Here is a 13,447-nt window from a genome sequence, read left to right on the forward strand (position 1 = left end):
TAGGAAACTAAACAAGAGCTCAGACCTCTTGGAAAGATTCCTGGCGCGAAATGAGATTGTTCGCGCGCTCGCTAGCCTATGTCTGTGCTAACTTTTTGTTGTTGTCTGACAGTAAACTGCAGCCTTTGCTTTGAATACTCCACAGGTAGTTGTTCAATGGAAGCATCAAGTTCCTTTGTTTTACCTGTGCTGCAACCAAAGGCTCCCTCATCTACTTTCCTATGTGTTCAATTCCCACTGGAACATGACAACTCAATTCCTATATTTTTTATATCCCTATATTTTTCCTATCCTAGGTTCCAAAGGTGCCTTTAAAGGGAGTATAATGGGCTCAGCCCGTCCAGCCCACGCAGGTGCTCACAACCATTCTGGCCCAACAACACGGGGATTCGGCCTCCTTTGACGAGAGCTTGCTCGAGTGCCAAACTGTCCCAGGTTGCTCTTGGCTGCTACGACTGGTACTTCCAGACGGAAGGACGCTAACACCGACCAATATTAAGCTACAAATCGATTTCGTAATTGAGCAATCGAACTAGAAGTCTTTGACGTCAGAATCTATCGTCCACATGAAGACAACGTGCAGCTCTATTGTGATGTTGCTAGTAGTAGCTATGGGCGTGCTTGGTTGTTCCGAGGCCGGCGGCCCGGGATGGTGGCCCTGTCCAGGCTCTTTCGAGCCGGTATAGAAGCATTCACCCATCTTTGTTTGGTTTGGTTTAGCTTAGCTGTCCTGGATGTCATTGATTCTGTTCTGTTTGGTTGCCTCCGTTGATCGTTTTGCTGTATGAAGCGGTGGTAGTGTTTGTGTTTGGTTGGGCGCACGGCCTGGGGTGCGAGCACCCTTGTACCGTTTTGGTGCGGTTACCACCAGCTTATGCAGAATGAAGAACAATAGAAGAAAACAGAGATAACTTTGCCTTAGTTCAACAAGCTTGACATTGACAACGACCTTGGAGCTTCTAATGACATAAGTAAACATGACAATAGTACTCCCAGCAAATCATGAACAACAAAAGTCACAGTTCCTCACAAGGTCATTGTCTTTACACGTGTTTAGGGCTTGATTGGTTGCCCGAAGCACTGCAAGGAGGTTTCACAAACACTTGTAGCAGCAGTTTGCAAAACCAGATACCTGGGCATGGCATGAAGGCCAGGTTGCATAGACCCCAGGCACCTTTCCCCGATAGACAACATACCAAGCCATGGCATTTTGAGCATCACAGGCAGTTGTAGCAACGAGCAAGAACGAACCACAGGAGCACCAGCAAGAAAAAAGACTGCACCACAGCCACAACAAATAACACCGGTTTGTGCATGACCACCTTTGGTGGAGGATTGACAAAAACTTTGTCATCTTCACAACCCATGAACTCTAAGTATGATGCTTCTGCCTCTTCTTTGTTAGGGAAGCTCTTGTAGCTGTTGTTTTTAAAACCAGTTAGCTGGGCATTGCATCTAGCCCAGGTTGCATATACCCCAGGAACTCTGCCACGGTACACAACATACCAAGCCATTTGCCCCTTAAAAACACATAAAAGCAAGTATAAGATGTTGATAAGATGAGGGGTAGTTCAATAGATTTGCCTCAGATTTAATTGCCTCTTCATTTGACCTTGAACTTGGAGCTTAAGAAACATAGACAGCAACAAACCTCAAACAGATAGTAGAAAACCAAGATCATGACAGGCATGAAACCATGAGAGACATCCAGCCCAGCCATCAGATCATTAGAACCGCCCAGCTGTTGCTTGGGCATGGATGTCTCACATGGTTTGATGACAGCCATGAGAAGCATAAGCAGAAGATAGAAGAAACAATGCTCCAGTACCTCACAAGTCCAAGGTCATCAATGTGCATAATCCATTACTCAAACTGGCACTGTTATCTTCATAGGCATGAAAAGGATCTCACAATTGTATCAGCCTCAGTCAAAAAAAATAGTTGACATCATAAGCACAAAAAAACGTAGGCCTCAGCTAATGTAAACTGCAATCATCCCAGGTGGTGAATAAGAACACAAATTGCTAAGGATAGTTCATGACTCCCATGGAAGCATGGGACACATCCATCCCAGCCATCCGGTAGGCATGCCTACAATAGTTGCTTGGGAATGGACGTATCCCACGGTTTGATGAAAGACATGAGAAAACACAAGAAGCCAATAAAGCACCAATAGAATGAATACCCACAGCCACCTCAGATTGCTATAGTTTGCATCATCGGCCAAATAGGAACTCCTACAAGAACAATAACAACATCTAAAATGTCTTAGATCAACTGACAATCCAAGGTATTTTAGGGCTCAGATCAACTAAGTGACAATCCATCAACAAAGCCTCACATCCATCACCATGGCTCCTATGCTATTCCAAACTAGGTGCAGCCTTGGTTAGGCGGCAAATGGTTCTTTGTAGCATCAGTTGAGGCAAGTGCTACACATCAAAATACTTCCTACAGCATAAGACAGTTAGCATGGCTATATGCAAAAGTGGAGAGGCCAACTCATATGCATCTAAGCAAAGTAGGTTGTGCTCAGGTAGGTCCTAAGCCACAGGATCCTATGAGCCTCTGTCATCAGAACAAAGCAAAGTCCCTCAGCCTTATTCTTCAGCAGGTAAACCAGGGCAAACATGAGTGCCTCCTGTGAGTACCCAGGGCGGTCCATAACATAGCCATAAAGATCTTGATGCACCTCATTGAGCTGTGGAGTCTTGAGGGCATCTCCTACAGACTCCACAGCCTTGATCATTCCATTCATGAGGTCTATTTCCTCTAGGGCAAGCTTCCTTCTTTTGCCACCCCTTTTCTCCTGGCCCTTGGCATCAGAACCCTTAGAGCCTTCCATACTAGAAGGAGTTCCCTTTCTAGAATCAGCCTTTGTGCCACCTAAGTCAGTGATGTCCTCAACGGTATCAATATCACCTTGGTCAATGTCTGTTGGAGTACCCAGAGGCTCATTTGAGCCCATTGCATACCTACCTGTGGCATGGTTACCACCAAAGATGGCCTCCATCTAAACATAGTTCTCTATTGGTGTGTTCAAGAACTTAGCATCAGCAGGATGGTCCTAGTTAGTGAAACATATGTAACTATTAGACATAGGGGAGCAAAAGAAAAGAAAAGAGATAGCTGAGGTGTTATCCAAATAGTTTCTAACCTTGGTGTGGCCAAGAAGGTGTTCATCATCAAGTACTATCATATGGTGGTCATCATCCCACATAGCACCACTCAAATCCTTGAGCCTAACAATCTTAACCCACCTTTGCCTCCACTTTCTTAGGTGATTGTAAATCTGCTGGGTGCTCACATTGACCCCAGCAAACTCAGAGACCATGAGTGCAACCTGCCTAACATGTACCTCCTTGAACCCTTTCTCAGTTTTGACCCCCTGCCCCACCAAATCATGGAACCTCCTAAGCATGAACCCAGACTGGATAGGACTCCAGTGCATAGGGCCATTGGGCTGAGGGGCTGCTTGGTTACCATCAGCAGCAGCAGCAACTACCCCACCCTGTTCCACCACCAATGTTAACAACCTGGTCAGGCATATTGTCCATTTCTTATCCACAACCAGTATGTAAGGAAAACAAATTGCATGATATGAAATACAAGTTCAACAGATCAAATAGGCAGAAAAGGAATAGGTACTACATCATTGCAAAGTGCCATAGGTCTCAGTTAAAATACAAGTTTCTCCAATGCTACTAAATAGTACACACACCATGCCACTACACCCTAGAATTCCCCATGTTTTGCCACATCTGTGCAGCCCATGCCTCCCTCTATTATGCCCAGGTACCATTGTCAGGGACATGATCTGGTTGTGAGGCATTGCCATTGATGTTAGGAGTCCATGTGGATTCAGCAGGCACATGCTCGTCCTGCCCATGCTTGAGGATCCAATTGTGAAGAATACAAAAAGCAAGAACAAGCTTAACTTGGGTCTTGTATGGGTGGAAAGGTTTGTTGTCCAATATCCTGAATCTATTCTTTAGAGCCCCAAAAGCTCTCTCAACTGTTACTCTAAGAGATGAATGCCTTAGATTAAAAAGCTCTCTTTGATTTTGAGGTCGGTTTGAACCAAACTCCCTCAAATGGTACCTTGTGGCACGAAATGGTGACAAGAAACAAGGCCTCACTGCATAGCCAGCATCGACAAGATAGAATTTGCCTAAAAATTAGCAGATAGGAATATGTTTTAGTAGTTTCATTTAGGATTAAGCAAAGTGTCAAATGTTTTTTTGTTGTTTGGATGATACCTGGTGGCACTCTAAGGCCATCAACTCTTTCAAGAGCATCAGACAAGATAAGAGCATCATGTGCAGATCCCTCCCAACCAGCAAGCACATAGGTGAATCTGAGGTCAAAGTCCACGGCTGCCAACACATTTTGTGTGATGGTGTGCTTCCTGCCTCTAAAGGCAGCTTGCATCTTCATAGGCACTCTAGCTAATACATGAGTACCATCAATTGCTCCTATGCAGTCCTAATTCAACAAAACATAAGTGCAAGTGAACATTGACACTAAACTGATAATGCATGAGACCTATGTATGACAAGTTATGGGTACCAACCTTAAAATAGGGGTACCACCTTCTACTCCCAAGGATCCTAGGATGGACATTGGTAGCAGGAGGGACAATCAATTCATTCCTCAGCTCTCCTACCGCATATAACACCTTCTAGAAGAACCTACTAATTGTCTCTGCAGACCTCCGGAAGGTGAGGTCAACTACCCTAAACCTCTCATTGTGACCAACAACATGCAAGACCATGGCTACTTGTTCTTCAACAGATGCATGTATGCTGTCAGTGACTAGCTCTCTACTACGAAAAAGGTCACAAAGTTGAAAAAAGGGGCCCTCTTCATTCTAAGAAGGTTGACACAGTGCACATCATCAGATTCATAGATGTATCTAAGGTTGTTCGTCCTCTATTTATCCCTCTCAGCCAAGGGACCATAGGTGACTGAGCGCAAATCTTCAACTCTTCTCCTAAACCACATGAAAAACCAAGCAGCCACTGCAACAACCACAGCAGCGGCAGCCCTTCGCCTAGCTTCAAATGCCATGTCTACCAACAGGATGGAGGGCAACATTAGAAAGGGAGCATGCAACATGGGTGTGTACTGCTTAGCAAGCAAAAAATCAGACAAAATGAACTATGAAAGACGCGGCTACCACACCAAAGGGTGCTCCTCCAGCGTATACTGTTACACAATCAATATCACTGACCTCTAGGCACTTTGCTCAGTGTGTACAACAAAATAGGCATCAACATGTACAAGATCTACACAAAACATGAGGTATAAACCAAATACGAAGCTTCATGTACAGATCTGAGCTAGGAACAGGTAAATCAGGTATAGCATCGTACAGATCTGAGGATGTCGTACCAAGCACCCTAATTTCTTGGCATTTTAAGCAAAATTCACCAACAAATCAACAAAATCGACAATGAAGAAAGAGGAGGGGAAGAGCGCAGGTGGCATATATACCGTCCAAGCGCCGGAGGACCGAGAGAAATCCACCGGCGAGGGTCGCCTCGGTAGGGCTACCGAGGTCGAGGGGGAGCAATACGGGAGTTCGCACCGGAGCTATGGCTGAAGGAGAGGCGAAGAGTGAGGGCGGTAACCCTAGCTGAGACACGCGCGCGCTTTTATTGCCTGGACGGCCTCATCTCCCGCGCTCGGCGCGAAGGTTCCCGCCAAGCACCGAGCGAGCCTGCACCGAGAGGGAAGTGGGGATCGAGAAAACGGCACCGTCCAGGATGGAGGAGGGAATCTGCACGGGAGGAAGCAGGAGAAAGATGCGAGTAGGGCAACCAAACACAGACGAATGCACCAAAGGATGCGGGATGGGCCAAATGACGGTCCGGTTCGGGCAACCAATCATGCCCTATATATATATATATATATATATATATATATATATATATAGTAAACAACACGCGCGGGTCATTGGATCCACCGGTCAGTGAAGCAAAGGATCCTGAATCCCTACGCTCCAGCTCAGATGGTTTCCGTGCATACTAACAAGATGGTACTCGACTTATCAAGCCCGTATACATGACAGTGATAAATATGAATGGATGCTAAAATGCGAGAAAGGGTTTGTCGTCCGAGAGCTTCCTCGCCGACGAGGAGCCATCGTCGCCGGACGACCTTCTCAACGAACCCAAGACGCCGTCGTGGCTAGACGACCTGCTCCAGTATATTGCATAGCTCGAGAGAAGAGTTCAGCCCTTACAGGTAATCCTTTTTTCGCGAAACCAACCATATTAGTCGTTTGTTGCATGAGTTAGAAACCTAAACATCCTATATAATTCTTAAATTTTTATGATTGCAGACAGATGGGATAGAAGTAACTGCTTAAATGGATTTTCTCGGACATCAAAATATCATGTTAGACTTAGAAAATAAAGCCTTGAAGCAACTGCTTGAGAGTCTGTCTCACGAGCATTTCATTAAACACTGTAAGTATTCCACTTTCTTTCCCAGAGTTTCTTTGGTGACAGATGTCTTCTGTACTTAGGAATTATGATAGCAGTTAGGTTTCTGATCTCTGAGTTTGGTGAATGGATGTTATATGTTAAAATTTTATTTTGAAAATGATTCTTGTGATGGAGCTGTAGATATGTTAGGAACCTGTAAAAAAATGCTTTTTGTTGTAAACTAAGTGCCAACTATATGTCTACAGTTCACATGTTCTTATAATGTTTTAGTTCTAGCTAAAAACAGAGAGGATTACCATATTTCATCATTTTCATGTTTCTGTCATAGGTTGTCAATCTTTTTTAATTTACTGAAGTTATGATAAAATATACTGGGGACCTATTCAAACAATATAGCTGTTAACTACCTAATATATTTTTAATGACAAATTATAGTACAGATGTAGCATATAAAATATACAGGGGACCTATTCATACATCACTGGTATACCAAGGCCACCCTTCTTCATATTTTAGATAATAACATGCCTTCAACCATACGCCGTGACCCACCGTGACTGCGATTTAACGCTCGAAGCCAATCATCACCGAATAAAAAAACGCGTTCAAAACCTTCCGGGGCGCCACCGCGCCGTTCGACGTTGAAACATTCCGATCGCCCGCGCCCACGCCCACACCCTTCGTGGAGAGGAGGAGGAAGCCACGGTGCCCGTACGCGCCCACGCCCTTCGCGGAGGGGAGGAGGAAGCCGCAGTGCCCGTATGTCGTGGCGCGGCGCCGCCGATCGCCCGCGCCCACACCCTTCGCGGAGGGGAGGAGGAAGCCGCGGTGCCTAGTGAGCTGGGTCTGAACGACGGCGAGATCCATGTGACCGTCGGCAACATTGCCCAGGTACTTAATTATAAGTGCAAATCTCTCAGATATGCCATGAATCTTAGTCACTGCAATTTGCAATAGCATCTTGCTACTCAGAGCGCCGACCTTGTGTCGTCGCACAATATCTGCCTGAACGACGGCACGCTTTCACTGTTGTATTGCCTCAGTTTGCCGGACGTGGTGAGGAAACCCTGCTGCCCGTCGCTACTGTCGGCCGGCCGGCCATAACCCCGGCGCCGCGACGAACGCGCAGCAGGCCACTAAACTCGGGCGGCCCGGCTGCATCTATGGACTAGCCGGCAGAAGATCTGGCCGGCCACATCTCATTATCATCGTAGGTACTTCACAATGTCTACTATCAGTATCATAGGGACTTTGAAGTCTAATCATGAACGATTTCCAATGTGACAAATACTTTGCATTTGTTCTAAAAACTCTGGGAGTGAAAACTTGCAAAAAAATAGCAGCGAACCAAAGGAGCTTGATGGCTTGACCCTGGCAGCCTGGCCTGCAGTTAACACACTATGTTACTACTAAAAAAACTAGAAAACATGTGCTCTGTCTGGTTTCAGTTTCAGTTTTAGTCATGTGCTAGAATCTGATAATATGCAAAAAAAAAATTGCATTGAGTTCAAATAAAGTATCTTCGTAAATATGGAGCCTTTTTCTTTCTCAAGTTTTTTCATATCAGAAGTCACTTCTTTTTTCCACCATCTAATGGATTAGATGTCAACAATATTTTTTCATTCTAGATCAATATGTACCAGTGCCAGTGTGCAACACTGCAACTTGACTGATATAAAAAATACTAAATAATATTCATGTGTTGCAAATATCAGAATTCCTTTTATTTGTGAATTGAGGTACTATAGAATTCTATATACAACTCAATTTACCGAAACCAAAAGTTCAGTATTCAGATGGGACAAGAGTAATTATCCCATGATCAATAATCCTGGTTTGTTCTAATTGTTCTGAATTTCATTGTATGACTATGATGAATGCTTGAGCTACATATCAGTACTCACTTTTGGGGTCTGTCTATATAAAAGAAAAATAAGTAGAAGGAAAGAGGAAAAAGATATACCTCCCTTGCATGTTTTAATATCCTACTATGTGGTCCTCCTTGACTTTCATGCTTTGAAGTTCCAGTCATGTGCTCTGTCTGATACTCTGGTTACAGATTCTGTCTTAGAGTTTAGCTATAAACAATTGCTAATACTAATCTAATCATTAAACACTACTGAAAAACGATTTTTAGATTGGTCCATAATTTTTAGGACTACACTACTTGATTTATGGTGGAGGCGGTCGCCTGCTGGATGCCCGACGTGCAGCACCAGGATCGCCGCTGCCATTGCTTGCTCTTTGCGAGTTTTACTGATGGGTACGATTTATGAATGGCAGATGTCATGAACGGTTACGACGAGGAAATTAATAATTTAGCTTATTATCTGCCATGTACAGCTATCAACTTCACAGAGGATGAAATTCTTGGCGGACATTTTGAAGAGCCGTGCAAACGAATGTTTTGACAGCTTCCCTGAAGATCTTCGAGTCATGATTAAGGACTTAGGCAGAATGTAACTTAGATGGTTAATATGAGAAATAACTTTACTGTCTTCTTATGCAAAAGTGTTTCTCAGATTGTAAACATGCTCAAATACAATTATGTAAAAGTTGAACTATGAAAAAAAATCATTAGTTATTTTCATGTGAATCCTCAAGATAAAACTGTAGCGTTAACACGGGCATTATACTGGTACGTATACACCAGAGAACAACGGAGCCGGCCCATTCGGCGCAAAGCTAAAGGTCCTACATATATTAAGGTGGACGTGCATGCATATGCATGTATGTCGATGTCAACTAATACGACAAACAAGGAGCTGATGATTAGCTGCATGCAGTGCATGTGGTTTTCAATCGGCAGAGTACATCGTGCACCCAATCGATGAGCGCCGAACTGAGAGAGTTCACGCAAAAGAAGCCAAAGATTCTTGCTCGGCCGGGAGCACGCAGTAGCTACCTAGTGAGCCTAGCTTGGTTTCTCCTTTTCCCAGCTGCTTGCTTGCTTCTGCTTTGATCATGTAGTCCCCGATCGAATATATCCTCATTGCCCTGTTGCTCCCACCTCTATAGGAGTAGAGCCTAACGATTTTTAGCAACGGTTCGATTTTTTTTGTAGGAGCGGCTGGTGATGGAGCCGTCCCTACAGTAGCGTGCTCGGGTGCCCCTACAGTAGCGTGCTCACCAGCCGTCCCTATAAATGAAACAGCAGGGGGGCTGGTGTTACGAGCCGCCTCTACAAATGGGGTCTAATTTGTAGGGGCGGCTGGTGATTGAGCCGCCCCTACAAATGGCTCCGTATTTATAGCTCCGATTTGTAGGGGCTCAATTACCAGTCGCCCCTACAAATGCCCCTCATATAAAACAGATGCAGCACATTCTTCCTCCTCGGGTCACTCACTCCAACCCGTGAAAGAAAGGTGGGGAGGCATTGGGCACCTTCCAAAAATTGCTCTACTAAGGGGGAAAGGTTTTGGTCTCAAATCCTTTGGTGGAGAGGTTGTAGAAGGTAAAAAAATACTATTCCACACTTTTTTTTAAGTTTTAATGGTTGGTTAGTGAGTAATTAGAGTTTTGTTTTTCTCTCTCTTCTATGGTGCTTGAGCTATTTATGAGCAAATTAGACCCAACTTTTAAATGTACTAGGGTAAATTAGGGAAGGGAACAAGATCATACCCTTATTTGGTCCATGTTTCTTGATTTTAGTGAACAATTAGTTAGTTTTATGGATGTTTCATGTGCATGTGATCTAGATCTAGGGTTTGATTTTTTTTATTAATTTCATTTTTGTAAATTTATGTTTGATAAAATTGGACTAGGGTTTGTATGAAAGATATTGGGTAAAGTATAATTATTGCTAATTGTTGTCTTTGAAATTGTTTATTGTAATCAATAAATATGTATTTTAATTATTTATGGATAAATGGGCCATTAATTAATTTTCCTCTACCCTGGTGTGTTTGTATGCTTCATGTAATTATATTAGATTTATATTCATATATATCTGAAGTATATACAATTATTCTCAAATAATTATTACTTTGATTCATTTTTATATATATCTGAATAAGTAGTCCTTTAATGTTTGTTTTGTTGTTGTTGTAAAAGATGGAGTACATGAACTCTTGGATGTATGGTTCGTTAAGGTTCAAGGCAGGTTTCCGTGAAGAGGTGGATAAATTTATTGAAGCCGCAACGAAGCATGCAACGACATTGAAAGAGAATAAGGATACAATTATTTGCACCTGTAAAGATTGCAAGAACCGTATGGCATGGACAGATGTGACTATCATCATATCACATTTGATTATGCGAGGATTTGTTGAGGACTACACAGTGTGGATTTATCATGGTGAAACTGTTATTGTTAACGACGAGGATGAGGAGGAATATGACGACAAAACCATAGAATCCATGTCCCAATATTCGGCAGAGCTTGATGCACGAATGGATTTCAAGTTTGGTAATGAATAAGGTGGTGATGCTGGTGGTTGGGATGGTAACGACGAAGGTGGTGCCAATAATGATGGTGGAGCACGTGTTGGAGATGAAGATGATTTAGAGGACATGATTCGTACCCTTGGACCAGAGATTTTACTAAATAGCCCAAAAGGTCTAGAAAATTTAGAAAGAGTGACAAAAGCATCGAAGGAGACTATGTATGGTGTTGAAAAGGGCTGTCCGACACATTGGACATTGCTACGTTTCGTGCTTGAGCTGCTCATCCTAAAGGCTAAGTACGGCTGGTCAGAATGTAGTTTCAATGATCTATTGCATCTCCTGTCATGGGTGCTGCCACAACCAAACTCAGTTCCCGCCAACACATATCAAGCGAAGAAGGTCATAAGTCCATTGACAATGGGGGTTGAAAAAATACATGCATGCCCCAACCACTGTATACTTTTTCGTGGCGAAACGTTCAAGTCACTGGATAAATGTCCCCGGTGTGGGGGTAGCCGGTACAAAAACAATGACCTTTACGGTGGGGACGAACCCTCCACGGGGAAAAAGAGGAATAAGAAGGGTACAAAAAAGGTGGTACAAGAATCTCAGCCCCTAGAGGACACTCCATTAGGCAACGATGCAAAGTAGAGAAGAATTCCTGCCCTGGTAATGTGGTACCTACCAGTGACCGACCGCTTGAGACGTATGTTCCTAAACCCTAAAGAAGCCGCACTCATGACATGGTGGGATGATGAGCGCAAGGTGAATGATGATAAGATTGCATACCCGGCTGATTGTAGTTAGTGGCAAAGGTTTGATGAGAAGCACAAAGAATTCAGCGATGACCTAAGGAATGTACGGTTTGGCCTGAGCACCAATGGAATGAATCCCTTCAATGAGAGCATGAGCAACCACGGCACATGGCCAGTGATCTTGACCATGTACAACATCCCAACATGGTTGTGTCAGAAGAGAAAGTACCTTCTCCTCACTATTCTTATTTCTGGCCCTAAACAACCAGGCATTGATATAGATGTGTTCCTCGAGCCCTTGATGCAAGAAATGGAGAGGCTATGGAGGCATGGGGAGCAGATGTATGATGCGTTCCGAAAGGAGGACTTCATATGTAGAGCAATAATATTTGTTGCTACCAATGATTACTCCGCGCTGTTTGCTTTGTCTGGACAGATCAAAGGGAAGACGGGATGCTTGGTTTGCTTGGATGGTACTACATGGGTGTACCTAGATGCATCCAAGAAGATAGTTTACCTAAGGAACTGGCGCTTCTTAAAGACAAGTCACAAGTACCGCAGCAAATTGTTCTTTAGATTTTATGACAACGCCCCGGAGATTGAACCCCCTCCGGAGAGACGTCATAACGGAGAACATGTGTACAGAATGGTGAAAAACATACGCGTCGTCTATGGAAAGAAGAATCCGGATGGGACGAACAGAGATAGAAGCACACCTCCTGTCAAAGGCGTACCTTTCAAGAAACAATCGATCTTTTTTCAGTATCTGCCTTATTGGCCAGACTTGGAGGTCCCCCATGCCATTGATGCTATGCACGTGCAGAAGAATGTCTTTGAGAGTCTCATTGCTACCTTGATGGACACGGGCAAGTCAAAGGATGGTCTGAAAGCACGGAAAGGCATGGTGCAGCTAAACATGATGCCACAGCTTCACCCGGTACCTGAGGCTAATGAAAATACACTCTGCCCGGGGCGTGCTTCAACCTAACACCAGACGAGAAGAGAGCTATATGCACTTTCCTAAGGGGGATCAAAGTCCCGACTGGGTTTTCAGCAAATGTGGAGAAGCTAGTGTCGATGAAGGACTTGTCAATAACACACTGCAAGGCTCACGATTGCCATGTGATGCTGACAGTGTTTCTACCTATTGCAATCAGGGCTATAAGGCTAGAGTTCTTGAAAATAGCCATCACCCGCATGTGCTACTTCTTTTCGAAGATCTCACAGAAGACGATTGGCAAGGAAGAGCTGAGTGACCTACATGAATTTGTGGTGGAGACACAAAACCAACTGGAGATGTGTTTACCTCCTGTTTTTTTTTTATATAATGCCACATCTCATGATTCACATGGTTCATCAGATACAGGCGCTTGGCCCTTGCTACTTGCATGAAATGTGGTCCTATGAGCGGTTCATGTCGGTTTTAAGTCGATACGTGCATAATCGAGCATACACAGAGGGCTCCATGATAGAGGGTTACAGTACTGAAGAAGTCGTCGAGTGCTGTCAAGAGTACCTAAAAGTACAGAAAGGGATTGGTAAACCTGATTCTCGTCACAAGGGTAGGCTGGCTGGGAAGGGCACTAGTGGTAGAAAAGTGTTCATCGACCATGATTACAAAGAGGTGAGTCGGGCGCATTACAGTGTCTTGCAGAGTACACAACTGATGCAACCGTATATTGATGAACACTTGGCTATCATTATGGCAGAGAGAAATGGCCATTCGGATGATTGGGTCATGAAACAGCACAAGCAACGACTAACTACATAGTTGAAGGACCAAAACATACCGTCTGGAGAAACCATAGACTCTATTACCATCAGTAGGTTGGCGGAGGGGCAATCGAGACAAGT

The 13,447-nt window shown here is 44.0% G+C and overlaps 1 pseudogene; it reads right to left on the reverse strand.

Moving 5' to 3' along the window:
* Window positions 1-2,512: 2,512 nt before the first annotated feature.
* LOC136524414 (uncharacterized) lies at window positions 2,513-5,070 on the reverse strand (annotated as a pseudogene).
* Between the last annotated feature and the right edge of the window lie 8,377 nt (window positions 5,071-13,447).

The sequence above is a fragment of the Miscanthus floridulus genome, chromosome 18, assembly GCF_019320115.1.
Source record: "Miscanthus floridulus cultivar M001 chromosome 18, ASM1932011v1, whole genome shotgun sequence".
NCBI lineage: Eukaryota > Viridiplantae > Streptophyta > Magnoliopsida > Poales > Poaceae > Miscanthus > Miscanthus floridulus.